The 15,947-nt window shown below is 44.0% G+C and overlaps 1 protein-coding gene across 18 annotated transcripts in view; it reads left to right on the forward strand.

Moving 5' to 3' along the window:
- Positions 1–15,947, forward strand: part of celf2 (cugbp, Elav-like family member 2) — a 207,809-nt gene that overhangs the window by 145,486 nt on the left and 46,376 nt on the right. The gene's annotated exons all lie outside the window — the stretch shown is intronic.

The raw sequence follows: 15,947 nt of genomic DNA on the forward strand, positions 1-15,947 counted from the left end.
GTGAGCAGCCGCCTGTCGCAGGGAGTTTGTGTGAGAAGCCTGGTTGTTGATAAGCAGGGAAGCAGATGCTGGAGGAAGCCGCCGCTGGGAGTTTGTTGGAAACAAATACTGTTGTTTGGAAGCATTGTTCCTCCAGAGGAACACGCTGTGAATGGCGTGGAGCTCGAAGCTGAGCTGAAGGTGTCTCCCAGCTGGATCATAACATTAGAAAGAGCTGGATTTGTTTTGGTGGAGCTGCAGGAGTCAGAGATGTAATGTGGTCTCTTTATTGGGCCTGCAGAGATGCAAATTAAACTTTCTAGCACAGTTTGAACATCCAGAGGTTCCACCAGGACTGCTGGTTGTTCCTCTAAAGTCTTCTCATATTCTACCATAGAAAACATGATTATTTGAAGTAGTTTTCTTTATTTACTCAGGTTTCTCCTGTTAGATCACAAGAGATCAGCAGGACATCTCGATAAAAACCAGCTTACAGAGGCGAGCATGCAGCAGTTTGTTACAGCGAATGCGTGTCAGTTTGTCACTCAGTGTGGAAAAACATTCCTGACAGATTACAGCATGTTAAAAAGTCATAAAGGGACTTCCTCCGTCTCCGTCCTCCCATCAGCTGCTTCGAAACGACACACGTTTTGCTGTTACACTGTTCTCATTTAGACAAGAAATTATTTGGGTTGTAATGAGATATAAAAGTCGTTAAACCAAGAAAAGACACACTGCTCTCGTACTCATGTCCTTGCTCTGGCAGTTAAGCTCCTCTGTGGTGTTACTGCACTCAATGGGTTAAATGTGGGAATCCGACTCTCTGTTCAGGGCGTCTCTCTGGTCCGGGGTGGCCACTGCAAACATCTGGAAAAAAGAAAAGAAACAACAATCATCTGATGTCATCAGACATAGTTTTATGTCTGGGTTAATTCCCACCAACCCAGTTTATTCCGCTTTAATCCAACTCCAGTCCGTTTGTCTTGAAATCCGGTTCGTTTGGTGAGTGTGAACGCATAACCAAACTCTGGTCCGCCTGCAAACCTTCAGCTTCCTCCAGTGGATCATTGGATCGGCCTCCAGGCGGTTCAGGGGGGCAGCTGGGAGCCCCTCATATTCCCCGTATGGAGCCAGAATGCTGCCGCTTCCTCTGCGCAGACGAAGCGTGTTAATTGCAAGCGGAATAAGAGGGTTAAAGTCAGCCTGTTGATCCGTCCGGTGATCCGGCTGGAGGAGAGAAGCGGCCTGAGGACAGAGGCAGCAGCAGGTTTAGGATTACAGGACATGAAATCGCCTCAGTAACGCCGTCCGATCCGCTCTGGTCAGCCGTCCTGCAGGTAAACCTGCAGAGTCGGAGGAAATGTCCATCCTGATGCAGCTGAACTGAACCTTCAGGTCTTTTCTCTGCACTCACTTCAACATAACCAGGCATCTGTTTCTGTAACTGTGTACATTTATATGACTGGACAGTTTTATTTATTTCCTTTAAAATAAAATTGAAAGAAAATTAGAAATTTATGTAAGACATAATATTTCTCAGGTCTGGTTCCAAATATTTGTGCAGAAACACTTTAGTAGCTGGTATATATTTTCTTCTATCCTATTTTTATGATCAAATCAGAAATAGATATACTTAGGGACATGTACCAAACTCAAGGCCCGGGGGCCAAATCCAGCTCGCTTTAATCTTTTATGTGGCCCTCATAAAGAGAACATTCAAGAAAACGTTTCTGTTCTAAAATATGATTTTATCATCAAATCAAAGCAGTTTTTATCTCGTGGGCTTGAACAGCTTCGCTAACTCCTTTTAGCGCAACCTGAACACAACGATAGGCTCTCCAGCGTCCAATCAGATCGGGTTTTAGAAGCAGAACTACAAACTCAGCAGTCGATGGAGGATGTCGTTTGTGCGTCAGATTTACAGGTGTACCAGAAACATGCAAATACAAAGGTTCCCGACGGAGCAAACATTTTATTAATTGTATTACAATCTGTATTATGTTGAGATTTATGTAATTACATAATCAAAACTAATGCAACAGCAAAAACTGCAAATGACAGCAGGAGTGTAAACACTGATGGAGTTTGTTTCTGCTTGAAGGAAGGATCTGTGACGATGCTCATTTGTTCACCTGGGATGCGGCATTTCTGCAGCAACTTCACACATGAGGAGCAGAATGAGTCTAGATTATAGCTCCATTTATCCTAATCTGCAGAACCTATAATCTGTATTTAATCTCCCTAATCCTCCATTTCATAACTGAAAATCAGCAGAAAAAAATCAGGAATTGTTGATGTAATCCAGCTTATGTTCAACGTAACCTTTGTACTGACAAGCTCTGCAGCTTTTACATGTTGCCTGTGAGGCCGTTTCAGTTTAAAAGGCTAATGGAGCGGACAGAGAGAGTTTTATCGCCTGCAAGACAAACCGCAGGGCAACACGACCCACACGCCTCTTTCTGCCTGTAAAAATTTCCACAAAGCATCAAACGCAGAAATCAGCATTTAAACAGCTTCTAATCCCAGTTTGGAGGGTTTTGGTCTCGTTTTGCTCCGTGCTGGTGAACCTGGAGGGATCCGTCCTCTGAGGATCAGATGACACTGATCAACAGCTCAATATGTCTGTAATTAAAGCTGTGTCGCATTCATCATGTCGGAGATGCACAACAATGACTCGCGGATGTCAGATCATCCCGTATTGACTGGGAGATATGCGTTTAAATTGAATAAACCGCAGCGGCTCTCCAACATGTACCTGCAGCAGACACAATCAATAGCAACCCAATAACGGCGAATTGATGCGGTTTTGTTTCTGATTTTGTCTTTTCATAAACGCTTCTGATTGGACGAGGCTGAAAAGGTTAGGGGGCGGGGCTAAAAGCCAGCGCTTGATGAGGAGTTGGGATTAATTGCTCATAGAGACGTGAAAACAAAAGGCGAGCAGGCGGAGCGGGGCGAGAGCCGAGCCAGAGATTAGTGGAGCTGATGAACGGACGGACGGGGAAAAGGTGGAGTGGAGCGCTGCCTCTCGCCCAAGGCCAAAGCAATAAACGCGCCGCCGTTAAAAACCAATACCTGCTTATTAACTCCCCCACTCTGTGAGCCTGTAAAAGCCAGTGGAACAATGTTTGAGTTGGCACTCTTCCCTTCCCTCGCTCTATCGCTCTTTCCAAACCCAGGAACTTAACAGGGAGAGATGCAATCAGAGTGGAAAGCTGGACGGGGCCCAAACTGGTCTGCCAGTGGCCAGCGGCAGCCATGTTGGATTGGGGCAGGAACACTCTTCATGTCGCTGCACTTAAATGTGTCCAGACATGATTTTCATGTGTGCAGATTGCACCTGCAGGTTGTTTTCCATTTGTTTGTAATTTTGACCAATAAAGTGAATCTTATTGTTGCAGCTTCAGGCCCAACTTGAAAGAAAAGCCTTAAATTATGGAACCAGCCTGCAGACATTTCTTCCATCATGAAGTAATAATCACATCATGAATTATTCAGTTTGTTCAACGCAGAATTTGTGAACCAGCTGCTATGCACAGTGGTGTTGGCATCATGCTGTGGGCCGACTCGCATATTTAGGTTTCTGAATTGGTCTTTCTGAGCCTGCAGCTTAAATGCTGTTTAAAATGTCTGGAGTATCTTTAAAAATCTGTTTTTTCCCTGAAAACCAATCAGTTTTTAAACATTTTACCAATTTAATGAAACAGATAATAAAATATTCAGTTAGAATGATGGCAGGAAATTATTAATGCTACAAAAAGCATGTTGAGGTAAAAATGAAGGAAAAATGAAACTTTCTGCACCTTTTGTTCTTCTTTGTCACCGTCCTCGTCCTCCTCTTCTTCTGTGCTTTGATTCCGCATCACATTCCCGCTTTTCTTCTTCTCCTGTCAGCCTGCGTCCCATGCTGCATTCATGGGACGTAGCATGAATGCGTCCCATGCTGCATTCATGGGCCTGTGGATGAGAAGACATATCTGCAATCTGTCCATGAATACATGGACTGGTGTGATTACTTAATAGCCTCCTCAGGGACTTTGGCAGGAATGTAACACCATACTTGTCCAACAACAGTGTCTGACTTCACACATGCATTTCCTTAAAAATCCTAAAATATGAGCCAAGCATCAAACAAATGAATACTTGAATTAATTTTTTTTCTCTTCAGTTTGTTTTTGTGATGGGACAAGAGAAGAACAAGAGAAGGAAAATGAACAAACTTTCCTTTTCTTTACCTCCATTTCGTCTTTATCCTCTTCTTCTATGTTTTGTATTTGCGTCACTTTAGACACATGCTGTGTTCAAGGGCCCACAAATAAACAGAAATGTCTGCAATCAGAGCTACTCAGTCAGGAATGGGACTCCATACTCGCCCAACATTAGTGTCTGACTTCATATATGCATTTCTGGAAGAATGGTTAAAAAAATCCCAAAATGTGAGGCAACCATTAAATAAACACTTCAATATTTTCTGTTTCTATTCAGTATCAATATTTTCTTACAACCAGGTATTAGCAGATAATAAAGCCTTTTTCTAGACATCTGTCTGCTTTGGGTTTGGCTACCCTCGCTTCGTTAATGCGCCGTCACGACGCAGCGCGCTATAAAAAAAAAATAATAAAACGTAGAACAATAATGAGAGTTTCTGTGAAGACAAACAGAGCCGACTGTTTCCCAGCTTTCCCTGAACTTCTCCTAATGACCCGCTAATGAAGGTCGAGGGGGGTGGAGACAGAGTGTTGCCTGGAGAGCCATGTGTTCATCCCCACCACACACACACACACACACACACACACACACACACACACACACACACACACACACACACACACACACACACACACACACACACACACACACACACACAGGCGCGCGCTACCCCTTCCATAACCCATCTATCGTTGGGAAACATGCGCCGCCCCCCGGAGCGATTTAAAGCCATAAGACTCGACTCCTGCTGCCTCTAACACACATCCTCCACTTTCATCTGCAGAGAAAATGTGCCTCAGCAGTTACTTTCACCTTTTTATTAATTTATTTTTCTAATTTCCCCTCCTGATACACACACACACACACACACACACACACACACACACACTCACACTCACAGCGAGTTAAAAGCTGTCAGCCTGCCCATCAGACAAGGTTGTTTTAGATTTTCCACTAAATTGAACTCTTTCATTAGCGGCTGACAGATGTCTAAATGCCCCGTGTCCCCTGATAACCACCCACCCGGCTCCAGACGCCCATAGAGAGGGCCCCGGGGCCGCTTGTTCCCCATCTGAAGCGGGGTCGGAGGGAACACGGAGGGCCGGATGGGAGGGGGGAGCTAATCTAGGAAGTGTCCTCTGGAGCGCCCTCCAGCTTGGAGCGTTTCAGCCTTTTATCCTTGTTTTCTTCTCCATCTTCTTGGATCTCTGCCTCCATCTTTTTGTCCTCAGCGCAAAAAAAGAGAGAACCTTTTCAAGGATGTAAAATCCTGCCGGAAAGCGAGGGAGGCTTGGTCACGTGTCGGGACGGGATCACGCCGATCCCGTCCTTGACGTGGGCGGATCAGAGCGTGGGCTCATTAAAAGCCGCCGTCGCGCTGAGACCACACACGCCGGTCCCCGCTCGCCTTACCTTTCTGCTGCCGAGATAATTAGCCACTCTTCAGCGGCACAACGAGGCCTCAAGGTTGTGTGTGTTCCTCCAACCAAAGGCACATCAAAGCCTCCCTTCAGAGCCGGCTGGATCTCAAGCAGGGTTAAGGTTTAAAAGCAGCAATTTACAGTCCAAAGACAGAAGTCATTTAATCAGTCGGTTATTATTTCAAGTCAGCGGACGGCGCTGCAAACAGACTGTAAGTGATAATGTGCATTATCGGTTTCAGTGATGTGAGAAATCCTGTCCTTTCATGCGGAAGGCCCCGTGGTCGCAGGACCCCCGCCGCGCCGGGCTTTGAAGCCGACGCGAACACTTGCTTTGGAGACTGGCTGCGTTCACGCTGCAGGTCTGAGAGCTTATTAGATCTGTCAGAGGAGATGAAGGCCAAACAAAGTTAGAATGACACATCATTTGTCCAAATGAACAGCTCCTACTGTCACAAACGCCACGCTGACACCAGCCAACTTCAGCAATCAAAGCCAAACTTTTTAAACAGTCTTAATTAAACAGGACAAATAATAAAAGATTCACTTCTCCCCTGTTTGATTGTAGATAAATGGATGGTGAAATTGTGGAAAGCTCAGCTCACGCTGTGGGATTTTAGATATCATACATTATGCCAAACTGTAGAAACAGTTTATTGAGTGAGCCAAGTCACGCTGGAGGATGTGAGATATTGCAGACACTGGAGAAAACGATCAAGCGAGCGCTGGCGGAAAGGCTGTGATTATTGAAATCAGACCCTGAGACATTTTTATCAGCTGTTGCCAGAGGATATTTATTTATTTTTCTTTTCAACTCATAATTTTTAAGTCGGTTCCTTGAACTAAGCCGTCTAAGTGACATAAAAACTCAAATTGTCTCCTAAGGACAAAAACATATCATTGAAAGCAGAGAAAAAACAATTTAATCCAGGAAAAACTGATGCATTTCTTAATGTTGGGGGTTAATTCAGGATGATTCACGATGAACTTAATATGTTTATGTTACAATTTCACACCCTCTACTCGTAAGCTAATGCTAGAAGGTAACATAAGCTAACTGCACTGCAGGAATAAAACCACTATGAGAGTCAAACTGGGCATTTGGAACTAAGGAGAATTATCCAATCAAACCGGTTTAAAGTTGACTCCGCCCTATTCTGCCCCCCGCAGCTGGGGCAAGTACATCCGGAAAAAAACATATGCAATGCTTTTAGCCGACGAGGCTAACACAACAGCGTTGTTCGGAAGTAATTTGACTATGAGGCTGGCAGAAAAAGACAGGAGGGCGGCTATACTATAGGTAACCTGAACGACACTGAAATTGATGTCATACAGCATATGCTTACTTTTAAATGCACAACGCCTCGTTCTAAATGTACAACGCCTCATTCTAAATGTGCAACGCCTCGTTCTAAATGTGCAACGCCTCGTTCTAAATGTACAACGCCTCGTTCTAAATGTACAACGCCTTGTTCTAAATTTACAACGCCTCATTCTAACTGTGCAACGCCTCATTCTAAATGTGCAACGCCTCATTCTAAATGTACAACGCCTCGTTCTAAATGTGCAACGCCTCGTTCTAAATGTACAACGCCTCGTTCTAAATGTGCAACGCCTCGTTCTAAATGTACAACGCCTCGTTCTAAATGTACAACGCCTCGTTCTAAATGTACAACGCCTCGTTCTAAATGTGCAACGCCTCGTTCTAAATGTACAACGCCTCGTTCTAAATGTACAACGCCTCGTTCTAAATGTGCAACGCCTCGTTCTAAATGTGCAACGCCTCGTTCTAAATGTGCAACGCCTCGTTCTAAATGTGCAACGCCTCGTTCTAAATGTACAACGCCTCGTTCTAAATGTGCAACGCCTCGTTCTAAATGTGCAACGCCTCGTTCTAAATGTGCAACGCCTCGTTCTAAATGTGCAACGCCTCGTTCTAAATGTGCAACGCCTCGTTCTAACTGTGCAACGCCTCATTCTAAATGTGCAACGCCTCGTTCTAAATGTGCAACGCCTTGTTCTAAATGTGCAACGCCTCGTTCTAAATGTGCAACGCCTTGTTCTAAATGCAACGCCTCGTTCTAAATGTGCAACGCCTCGTTCTAAATGTGCAACGCCTCGTTCTAACTGTGCAACGCCTCATTCTAAATGTGCAACGCCTCGTTCTAAATGTGCAACGCCTCGTTCTAAATGTGCAACGCCTCGTTCTAAATGTACAACGCCTCGTTCTAAATGTGCAACGCCTCGTTCTAAATGTACAACGCCTCATTCTAAATGTACAACGCCTCGTTCTAAATGTGCAACGCCTCGTTCTAAATGTACAACGCCTCGTTCTAAATGTGCAACGCCTCGTTCTAAATGTGCAACGCCTCGTTCTAACTGTGCAACGCCTCGTTCTAAATGTGCAACGCCTCTTTCTAAATGTGCAACGCCTCGCTCTAACCTTGCGATGAGTCTCTGAAACCGTCTCCACTTCATTTTACTCACATAGTATTTCAGTGAAAGCACACAAGGCTTCATTCCAACCATTTGAAGTTTAAATATTTCCGTATTGTAGCTAATAGTGTTTGCTCTTGGAGAATAGTATGGAGTGTTTTTCTTAGTATTGGCAGCGTTGAACATTTTAGGTTCAACGCTGTATAATCTGACCTACTTTTATTTATGCACTGTACTATTTTTTCATTGTAAATGTAATATCAATAGGATGATTTTTTTTTTTTACAAAAATATTATTTGGGTTTGTATGAAATTAGATTACAAAAGAGAGAAATCTAGAAAACGCTGTTGATTTGATGAAATATTGAAAAAATAGATAGTATCTTACACATTTGAGTCCAGCTTGCATTTTTTTATTCTTCCTATAAAAGCTGCACATTTTTAAAACTGGATAATAATGAATGTTGTCTTTATGAACCCATCAGTTCTTCCAGATGACATTTTTCTAATTGAAAACAAGAGAAGGAAATAACTAAAACCTGAGCTGTTTGCTGTTTTCATTCTGATCTTTCACTCCAGAAAACGACTCAGGACTTAGAAAAGCTTTGCTTATTTTCTATTTTGTCATTTTCATTTCATTCTATTAATAATCCTGCACCAACGTTTTTATTTATTTATATCTTTGTTGGCCGTCTTCACGCTTCAGCAGCTCCGGCTTTTTGGCAATTCTGCTACTAATCTAAAAAGTATCTGTAAATTATTCATGAAGCATTTAAATAAACACTTTTATTTTGATATATTTCTCAAGGTTCTTGTTTTAAAGTGTTTAAAGAAGCGTTTCTGTTGGCCAGGAGCCCATTTCATCTCTCGCTTCATGGGATAGATGTTCTGTCTTAGAGGAGAGAATCCCAAGTGGTCAGTCATGCAGACACGCTGTAAACAAGCCCCCTGTTTTACCAAACACATTTGAAAGGCAAATAAATTTAATGCCCAATCTGCCTGCTTTAAATATTTATTGGTCCCACTCGCTCCCCACTTTCCCCAGCCGGCTTTTCCATCTGATGACTTTCCAAAGGAGAGATTTAAATGAGGGAAATAGAGCAGGATGCGGCTTCAGACTCCAGAACCTACATCTGTATCTGAAGGGAAGACAAAGCGCTGGAGCTCCGTCTGAAACTTTTACTGTTTTTCTTTCACCTTCATCTCGTCTCTGAATTGCCTGGAGGTGCCGGCTTGTGCAATCATCCTGTTGCTGTTCCAGGTTCGCCACAACTGAAACCCATTGAAGAAAATTAAAGATGAAGGTGAAAGCAAAAATATTTCCGTTAAAGCTTCATACAAAAACACCATGCAGTGTTTTTATGTAAAGTGTTTTCTGTAACATTGCATTCTCTGTTCCTTTAACTCTCATCTTGTTTTTGTCCCATTTAGTCAAAAAGCAAAGATCAAACTTTACTTTCCTGCAGCAGAGATGCTTTCAGACGCAGTGAGAGGACATTCAGATTTACAGGCGAAATACAACATTTCTGTTGAAACTTTGACAAAATTCTTATAAGAGGCTTTTAAGTGATTTGTCTGATATTAAACGTAGTTTGATCTGAATGATTTGGATAATTTAAGAAGAATGAACTTTTTGCCAAAGAGATGATTGTTTCTATCAGCTCTTGCAGGTTGGAATTGGTTTTCCTGTCGGAGAAGCTAACGGTTGTGTCAGAGGGATCCGGAGAGTCTGTCTGTTCGGACACTTAGAGGCCGACGCGCGGCGTAAGCGGCGAGTTGGTGGTTGGTCAAAAAGATGAAACTGCAGCAGCAAAGGATATTCAATGTGCCGTGTAGAGAGCTGTACACCATCAAACATTCATGTGTTATAGCCTGGAGGATATTATGCAACAGGCTGAAGGGCTTGGAGCTCAGACAAATGGTTTCTAGGAAGGCTGACCGGTGTGTGTGTGTGTGTGTGTGTGTGTGTGTGTGTGTGTGTGTGTGTGTGTGTGTGTGTGTGTGTGTGTGTGTGTGTGTGTGTGTGTGTGTGTGTGTGTGTGTGTGTGTGTGTGTGTGTGTCCTCATCTGTAAATGCAGTCCGCCTCTTTACAAATCATTTAGGTCCATAAAAAAACAGCAGCGGCTCATTCATCACACACACACATTCCCACAGCGGTGTCATTACAGAGGCTCATTATCGAAATCAATTCAATTAAAGGCTGTAATTGGCGTAGTAAAACCCAAACGCTACGGCAAACAGAGCCGAAGGAAGGCAAACCTCCCCACGTCACGCACATCCGCTCCTCTTTAACTACAGAAATATTAACAGTCTTCTTTAAATTAACTTCCCATCTTCCCTCTGCATGTTGGTGGCGCCGTTTAAGGGTATTGATTAGCAGCGGAAGAGGATGGAGGAGACTGTAAATGGAGGCTAACTGTGTTAAACGCTCAGCGGAGTCGGGGTGGAGGAGACGCGTCATGGCGAATACCAGAGCCTTCAATCAGGCCCTCACAGTCATGTTGGGTTAATTGTTTACCGAGCTAAATGAAGTGGGGATAATTAAGAGTAACTGTGCTGCCGAGAGGCCGATCGTTCAGAACGCCTCCATTCGGTTTGGTGAAAACGCTCCTCATCTGGGACGGCGTCCGGTTCTGGTCCAGTTCCTTTCACTGACCTGGTGACCTGACCTGCTTCCTGTTCTAGTGCAGCTGCAGCATCCCGCTGTGAGTTTTGGGAAGTTTTAGGAACCTGCAGGCGGATGCGACCCAAACCCTGCAGTGTAAACGGGCCGATTCTGACCGCTTGGCCCAGACGGATCAGGTTTGAGCCGCGGCCGTCTGACCAACGATCCCGACGCTTTTCAAAAGGTCTGCAGACTGAAAATCACGTCGCATTTTACCCAGCTGTTACGCCATCGACGTGGAACATGCGTCATAATTCTGCACCAGAAGAATCCAGATGTGGTAAATCTGGATTTAAATATCTCGTTTGCTAGTGGATTGTGGGTAGTGGTTGTCATGGAGACGCGATGACCCAACAGATGCCTCTTCTTCGGTTCTTTAAAAGATCTTCAAACAGAAGGTGAACTATTGAAACATTTCTTTGGCTGCAGGTCAGGAGATGCTTTCTGGTCTTTCCTGTTTTGAGTAGTGAAACAAATCAACTTCATATTTCAAAGAAGCAGGAAGTTTGTTTAAAGAGTTTATAAAAACTATTTCTACTCTTTTTCACTTATTAATCAATTAGAATTAACAACATTTCACTTTTACAACATAAAAAATGACAGAAAAAAGCTTTTAACATGATGAGCATTAAATTAAAATATTTTACGAAATGTTTTATAAATATTTAGTATTTCCACATGAATTTGTCTCAAACGTCCTGCAGTTTTCCTCCATTCGTCCTGATAAACTCAGGTTGGTGTAGATCAGCTGTAAACAGGTCTGGGCTTTGACTAGGCCAATCAAATCTCTGCCTTGTTTTTTCCAAGTTGTTGCGTCAGCTTGATGCCTCGGGTCGCCAACCTGCTGGGAAATAAATCAGTGCTTTTTATGAGCACCGTGAGGAATTGAAAAAGGTTTTTCCAGTTTTTTAAAAGTCGTTTAAATTTTATTTCCAGTTGAGAATAAATGAACTGAAATCAGATCAAATATTTTATAATTTCCAGTGTGAAGTTAACGAGCGTTAAACCAGTTTCTTTCTCTACGTTTAGGACTTTCTGTCATGTCTGACTCTGTGTCTTAAGAAGCTGAAAGCTTTTGGTTTAAAAGCGTCAGGAAAGTTAAAAAAGGACTGAAGGTGTTGAGAGGAAGTGGAAGCAGCAGGATTTGTTTTAACTTCCAGATCCATAATCTCCAAAGCAAACTGTGCCGGCAGCCAGCAGGCCACTGGAACGCCGAGCCGACCCGACCCGAGTCGATCCAACAGATTCACTCTGACACCAACATCTGGGTCTCTTTGAAGCTTTGATCAGCTCACATGACAGCCGCACACTTTAATCCGAGCAGACACACGTTCGCCGGATATTTTTAATCTAATTTGCAATTCCTGTGAATCAGAAGGCTGCGATTCCTCCTCATGGAGCAGCTGATGAAGCTCACGTGTCCAGAAGAGGAACAAACAGAAAACATGGATTACAAACGAGCGACACAAAAACGTCTCATCACGTCTGGGCTGAGAATCCATGAACCGGTTCCTCTCACCGTCAGAACGCTTGTCTGCTGAGTTCTGCTAATAAAAACATTCCTGCTCATCTTCTGGTCGACAAGTTGGAAAAATGTGTCCAGAAATCCAACATGGCCGCCCCCCCTGCCCCTCTTACTGCTGATGAAGCCTGCAGTGAATTGGCAGATGGGATGTGAATATTTTAATTGAATTTGGACCTAATGGATTCATTATTTACTCCATGAGCTGGAGGTGAAGAGATGGACCGACATGAATGCAGGAGGCGATCCAGAACGTTTATAGAACATCTCTGAATGCAGCTTACAATAAACCTGGTCTATTAGGTCATAGTCACAAAGTCCATGTTTGCATAAAGGAGCAAATCTCTGCAGATATGATTTATTTCCAGTTCAGTGTGAAATCTCGTCCTGCTGGAGATGTTTCTGTCTGGCGAAGTGAACAGGTGCAGCTCGGTTTGTCCTGAAGGAGACGTGATGAAGCAGACAGTTTTCTGAAGCGTCTTGAGCGGTGATGACTGTCTGGAGGTCATTCGTGTGGTTTTCCACGCCTTGCTGGGTGTTTTCCCCTTCCAGCTCCGGCTCTGTGCGTGAGCTCGGACGCTCTCCGTCATCGATACCGAGCCCCGACTGCGAGGGCCATCTGTCTGACTCTGACCCAGCGGCGCTCCGTCACACCTTCACCGCAGATGGACCACAACGTGTGTGTGTGTGTGTGTGTGTGTGTGTGTGTGTGTGTGTGTGTGTGTGTGTGGGTGTGTGTGTGTGTGTGTGTGTGTGTGTGTGTGTGTGTGTGTGTGTGTGTGTGTGTGTGTGTGTGTGTGTGTGTGTGTGTGCGCGTGTCTGAGGAAGTCTGCATTCATATTTGGTTGCGGCCGGCACCGGGCTCACAGCTCCAGCTCCTGGATGAAATGACCTTTGACCTTTCCAACCACTGGCGTCGAGCAGGAAGACGTCTGTGAGCATCAGCCCAGAAGCAGCAGCTAACATTTAGGAGGCGAGGCACTTCCAGAACGACTTAACGCAGACGGTTCATCAGCCGGTCCAACAGAACCAGAACCAGGAAGGTTTTCTGCCCCACAATTCAATTTCATTCAGATTTTTGGGACCTGATTTGATTCAAAATCTGTTTTTGAGTGAAAACAATCATAATAATTTGTGCTGAAAACAAGGATGACAAAAAAGGTCAAAGTGGTGAAACCAGAAACGTTTCCTGAAGAATCCGATTCAATCCCAGACTTTTCTTTTCGGCTCTTGAATCCAAGCAGCACAAATCCAGATAAATGAAGCTATTTATAGCAGCCATTATTCTCAGCCATGTAGTTTTAACCAGTAACAACACGGCGGCTCAGCAGCTCATTATTACCAGTGTGAGCTGGGACCAGGCTGCACATTAATATGAAAATTAAATCCTAATCGATTTTTCCAAGGTATGCATTTAGCGTGTTTTCCTGCAGCGCTGGCCGCCGCGCATGCTGCAGCCTGCGAGAAGATGATTGAAAAAAAATGGAGACACTTGAGCTGAAGAGCTCCACAGATGCATGACGAGCCGATAATCAGCTCCTTAAAGCTCACAGAAACTTTAACTTCATTATAATCAAACTTCAGGAAATTACTGCACAGCTGCCATCTGCGCTCCACACTTTTCAAAAAATGAAGCAAAATGATCTTGCTGTGGTTTTCAACGGGTTACAGCCACTGCAGATTTCAAAATATATTTTCAGATTCATCTCAGAAATGTTCTAAAATAAACAGGAACATTTCTGAGATTAATCTTTTAATTTCCAAGCAAATTTTCATTTAGAAAACTGAGAAATTTCTTCATTCTTTCTAGAAAATCTCTGATAAATCTGGTTTTCTTTTGCAAATGATCAACGTTTGAAACTTTTACATTTCTCTTTGTTTTTCAAAACTTCTGAGATTAAATCTGAAATTGTCTTGAGTTTCTGGCAGAAACCGACTCTTTTATTTTATCGACACCGACCCTGATTCTCTGCTATTCCAAGCTGCTGCATTTTTCTTGAAAATGTTCTACTTTTCAAACTCAGAACATTTTTTGTTTTATCTAGAAATGTTTTGATCTTTTTGGTGTAAATTGACTCTTTTTGTGGTCATCAGGGGCTGCACTTCGCCGAGCAGCTCTGGGGCTCTAGGATCATTTCTTTGAAGGTTTTTGGTTTTTCGTGCAGCTGCAGGTAAACAGGAAGTGGATTTCCCCCCCGCCGCAGAGACTCGTCTGTGTTTTTCCAGCAGAATGCCAGCGCAGCATCCGCTGCAGTTTGAGGCCCGGCGTTCGCCTGCGCGCAGCGAGAACTTTGGAGGTTCTGCCGCTTCCTGCTGAGCGCATAATGAATGGCAGGCTGCGGCTGCAGGCCTGCCAGGCAGGAAGAAACAGCACTGTGGAATTGTGGGATAGCGGAGGAGAGCCCTGCTTTGTTGATCTCGGCGGGAGCTCGCCGAGATCAAACACATCGACGGCGGCGCCGCCCGCCAGGCATTCTGGGTAGACAGACCCGAGGAGGAGCCGCCTGAAAGCCAGGCGCCGTTTTCCTTGTTTGCACCTGAGCTGCAGGAGCGCGCCGCTCGCTTCTGCTGGCGTGGGCGGCGTGCGGCGCGCGGCGCGCGGCGCGCTGCGTTTTCAGGAGTGAATGACGGCAGCGCCACGGAGCCTGTCATCCTTTTGTTGTTCTGTTTTTTGTTTTCTGCCTTCAGAGGACAGACTTTGAAATGGATTAACAAAAACTGACTGGATGCGACTTCCAGGTTTGCTTTGACATGACTCTCCTCCGTTTGATGTGGCATCAACCCTCAGCTGGCACACAAAGCCCCATCCACATCCCACATCTGTCCTTATGCTACTCATACTGCAGAGGGCGCCGCCGCCTCGGGGGGGCCGCCTCGGGTCGCGCCGTCATGTCCGTCCAGCCGTCATGTCCATCCAGCCTTCATGACCCTTTCTCACTTTTTCTGTCTTTGATGCAGGGCTCCGTGTCTCTGCTGCTGTTGTCTGATTTCTGTAAACGATGAGTCAAAAGAACTCGAAGGCCAAGAAAACATGAAGTTCATTCATTTCTTTATATCTGGATGTTTTGCTTTCCAGATTCATTTAAATTCAGAAACAAAAGAAGGCTTTCCAGTATCACCATTCTGGTGATGCTGGATCTCAGTCAGACAGAAGTCAAGGTTTTGATTAGGCCAATCGGAGGAGGACTACCTGGAGTTGTTTGGATCATTTTTCTGCTGCAGAACTAAAGTAAAGAAGCCGATTTTATCCATTTCTGATTGGATACTGGAAAAAAAATATTGTTGTGCTAAACGGCGATAGCTTATCAGCGAATCAATGCTAACCATGTCGCTAATGCTAATGTTAGCGTTCAAAGTCCAAATTTCTAAATTTCTGCATGAATGATCAGGACTTCCTGAGTCTCTGGTGGTGGAGGAACAGATTTAAAACCATAAATGACTTTATGGTTTATTTATTCAGTAAGTTAGCACTTAAACATGTGTTTGAATTGAAAATGTTGCTTATTTGTCTCTATATGGTTTGATTAATTAATTACAGACGCTGGATTTGTTGGATTGTTTGTATTGCTTTATGTAACTACAGTCCATGTTTTTTTTATCAATTTATTTAGGTTGCAGCTTATTTTCCTCAAAAGATGCAAACATTATTAAAGTTTTATCTGGAACACATTGAAAAGGTAAAAACAGGAGAAATCTGTCGATGTGAAAATACCT

The sequence above is a fragment of the Poeciliopsis prolifica genome, unplaced genomic scaffold, assembly GCF_027474105.1.
Source record: "Poeciliopsis prolifica strain line A6 unplaced genomic scaffold, Auburn_PproV2 SCAFFOLD070, whole genome shotgun sequence".
NCBI classification, from domain to species: domain Eukaryota; kingdom Metazoa; phylum Chordata; class Actinopteri; order Cyprinodontiformes; family Poeciliidae; genus Poeciliopsis; species Poeciliopsis prolifica.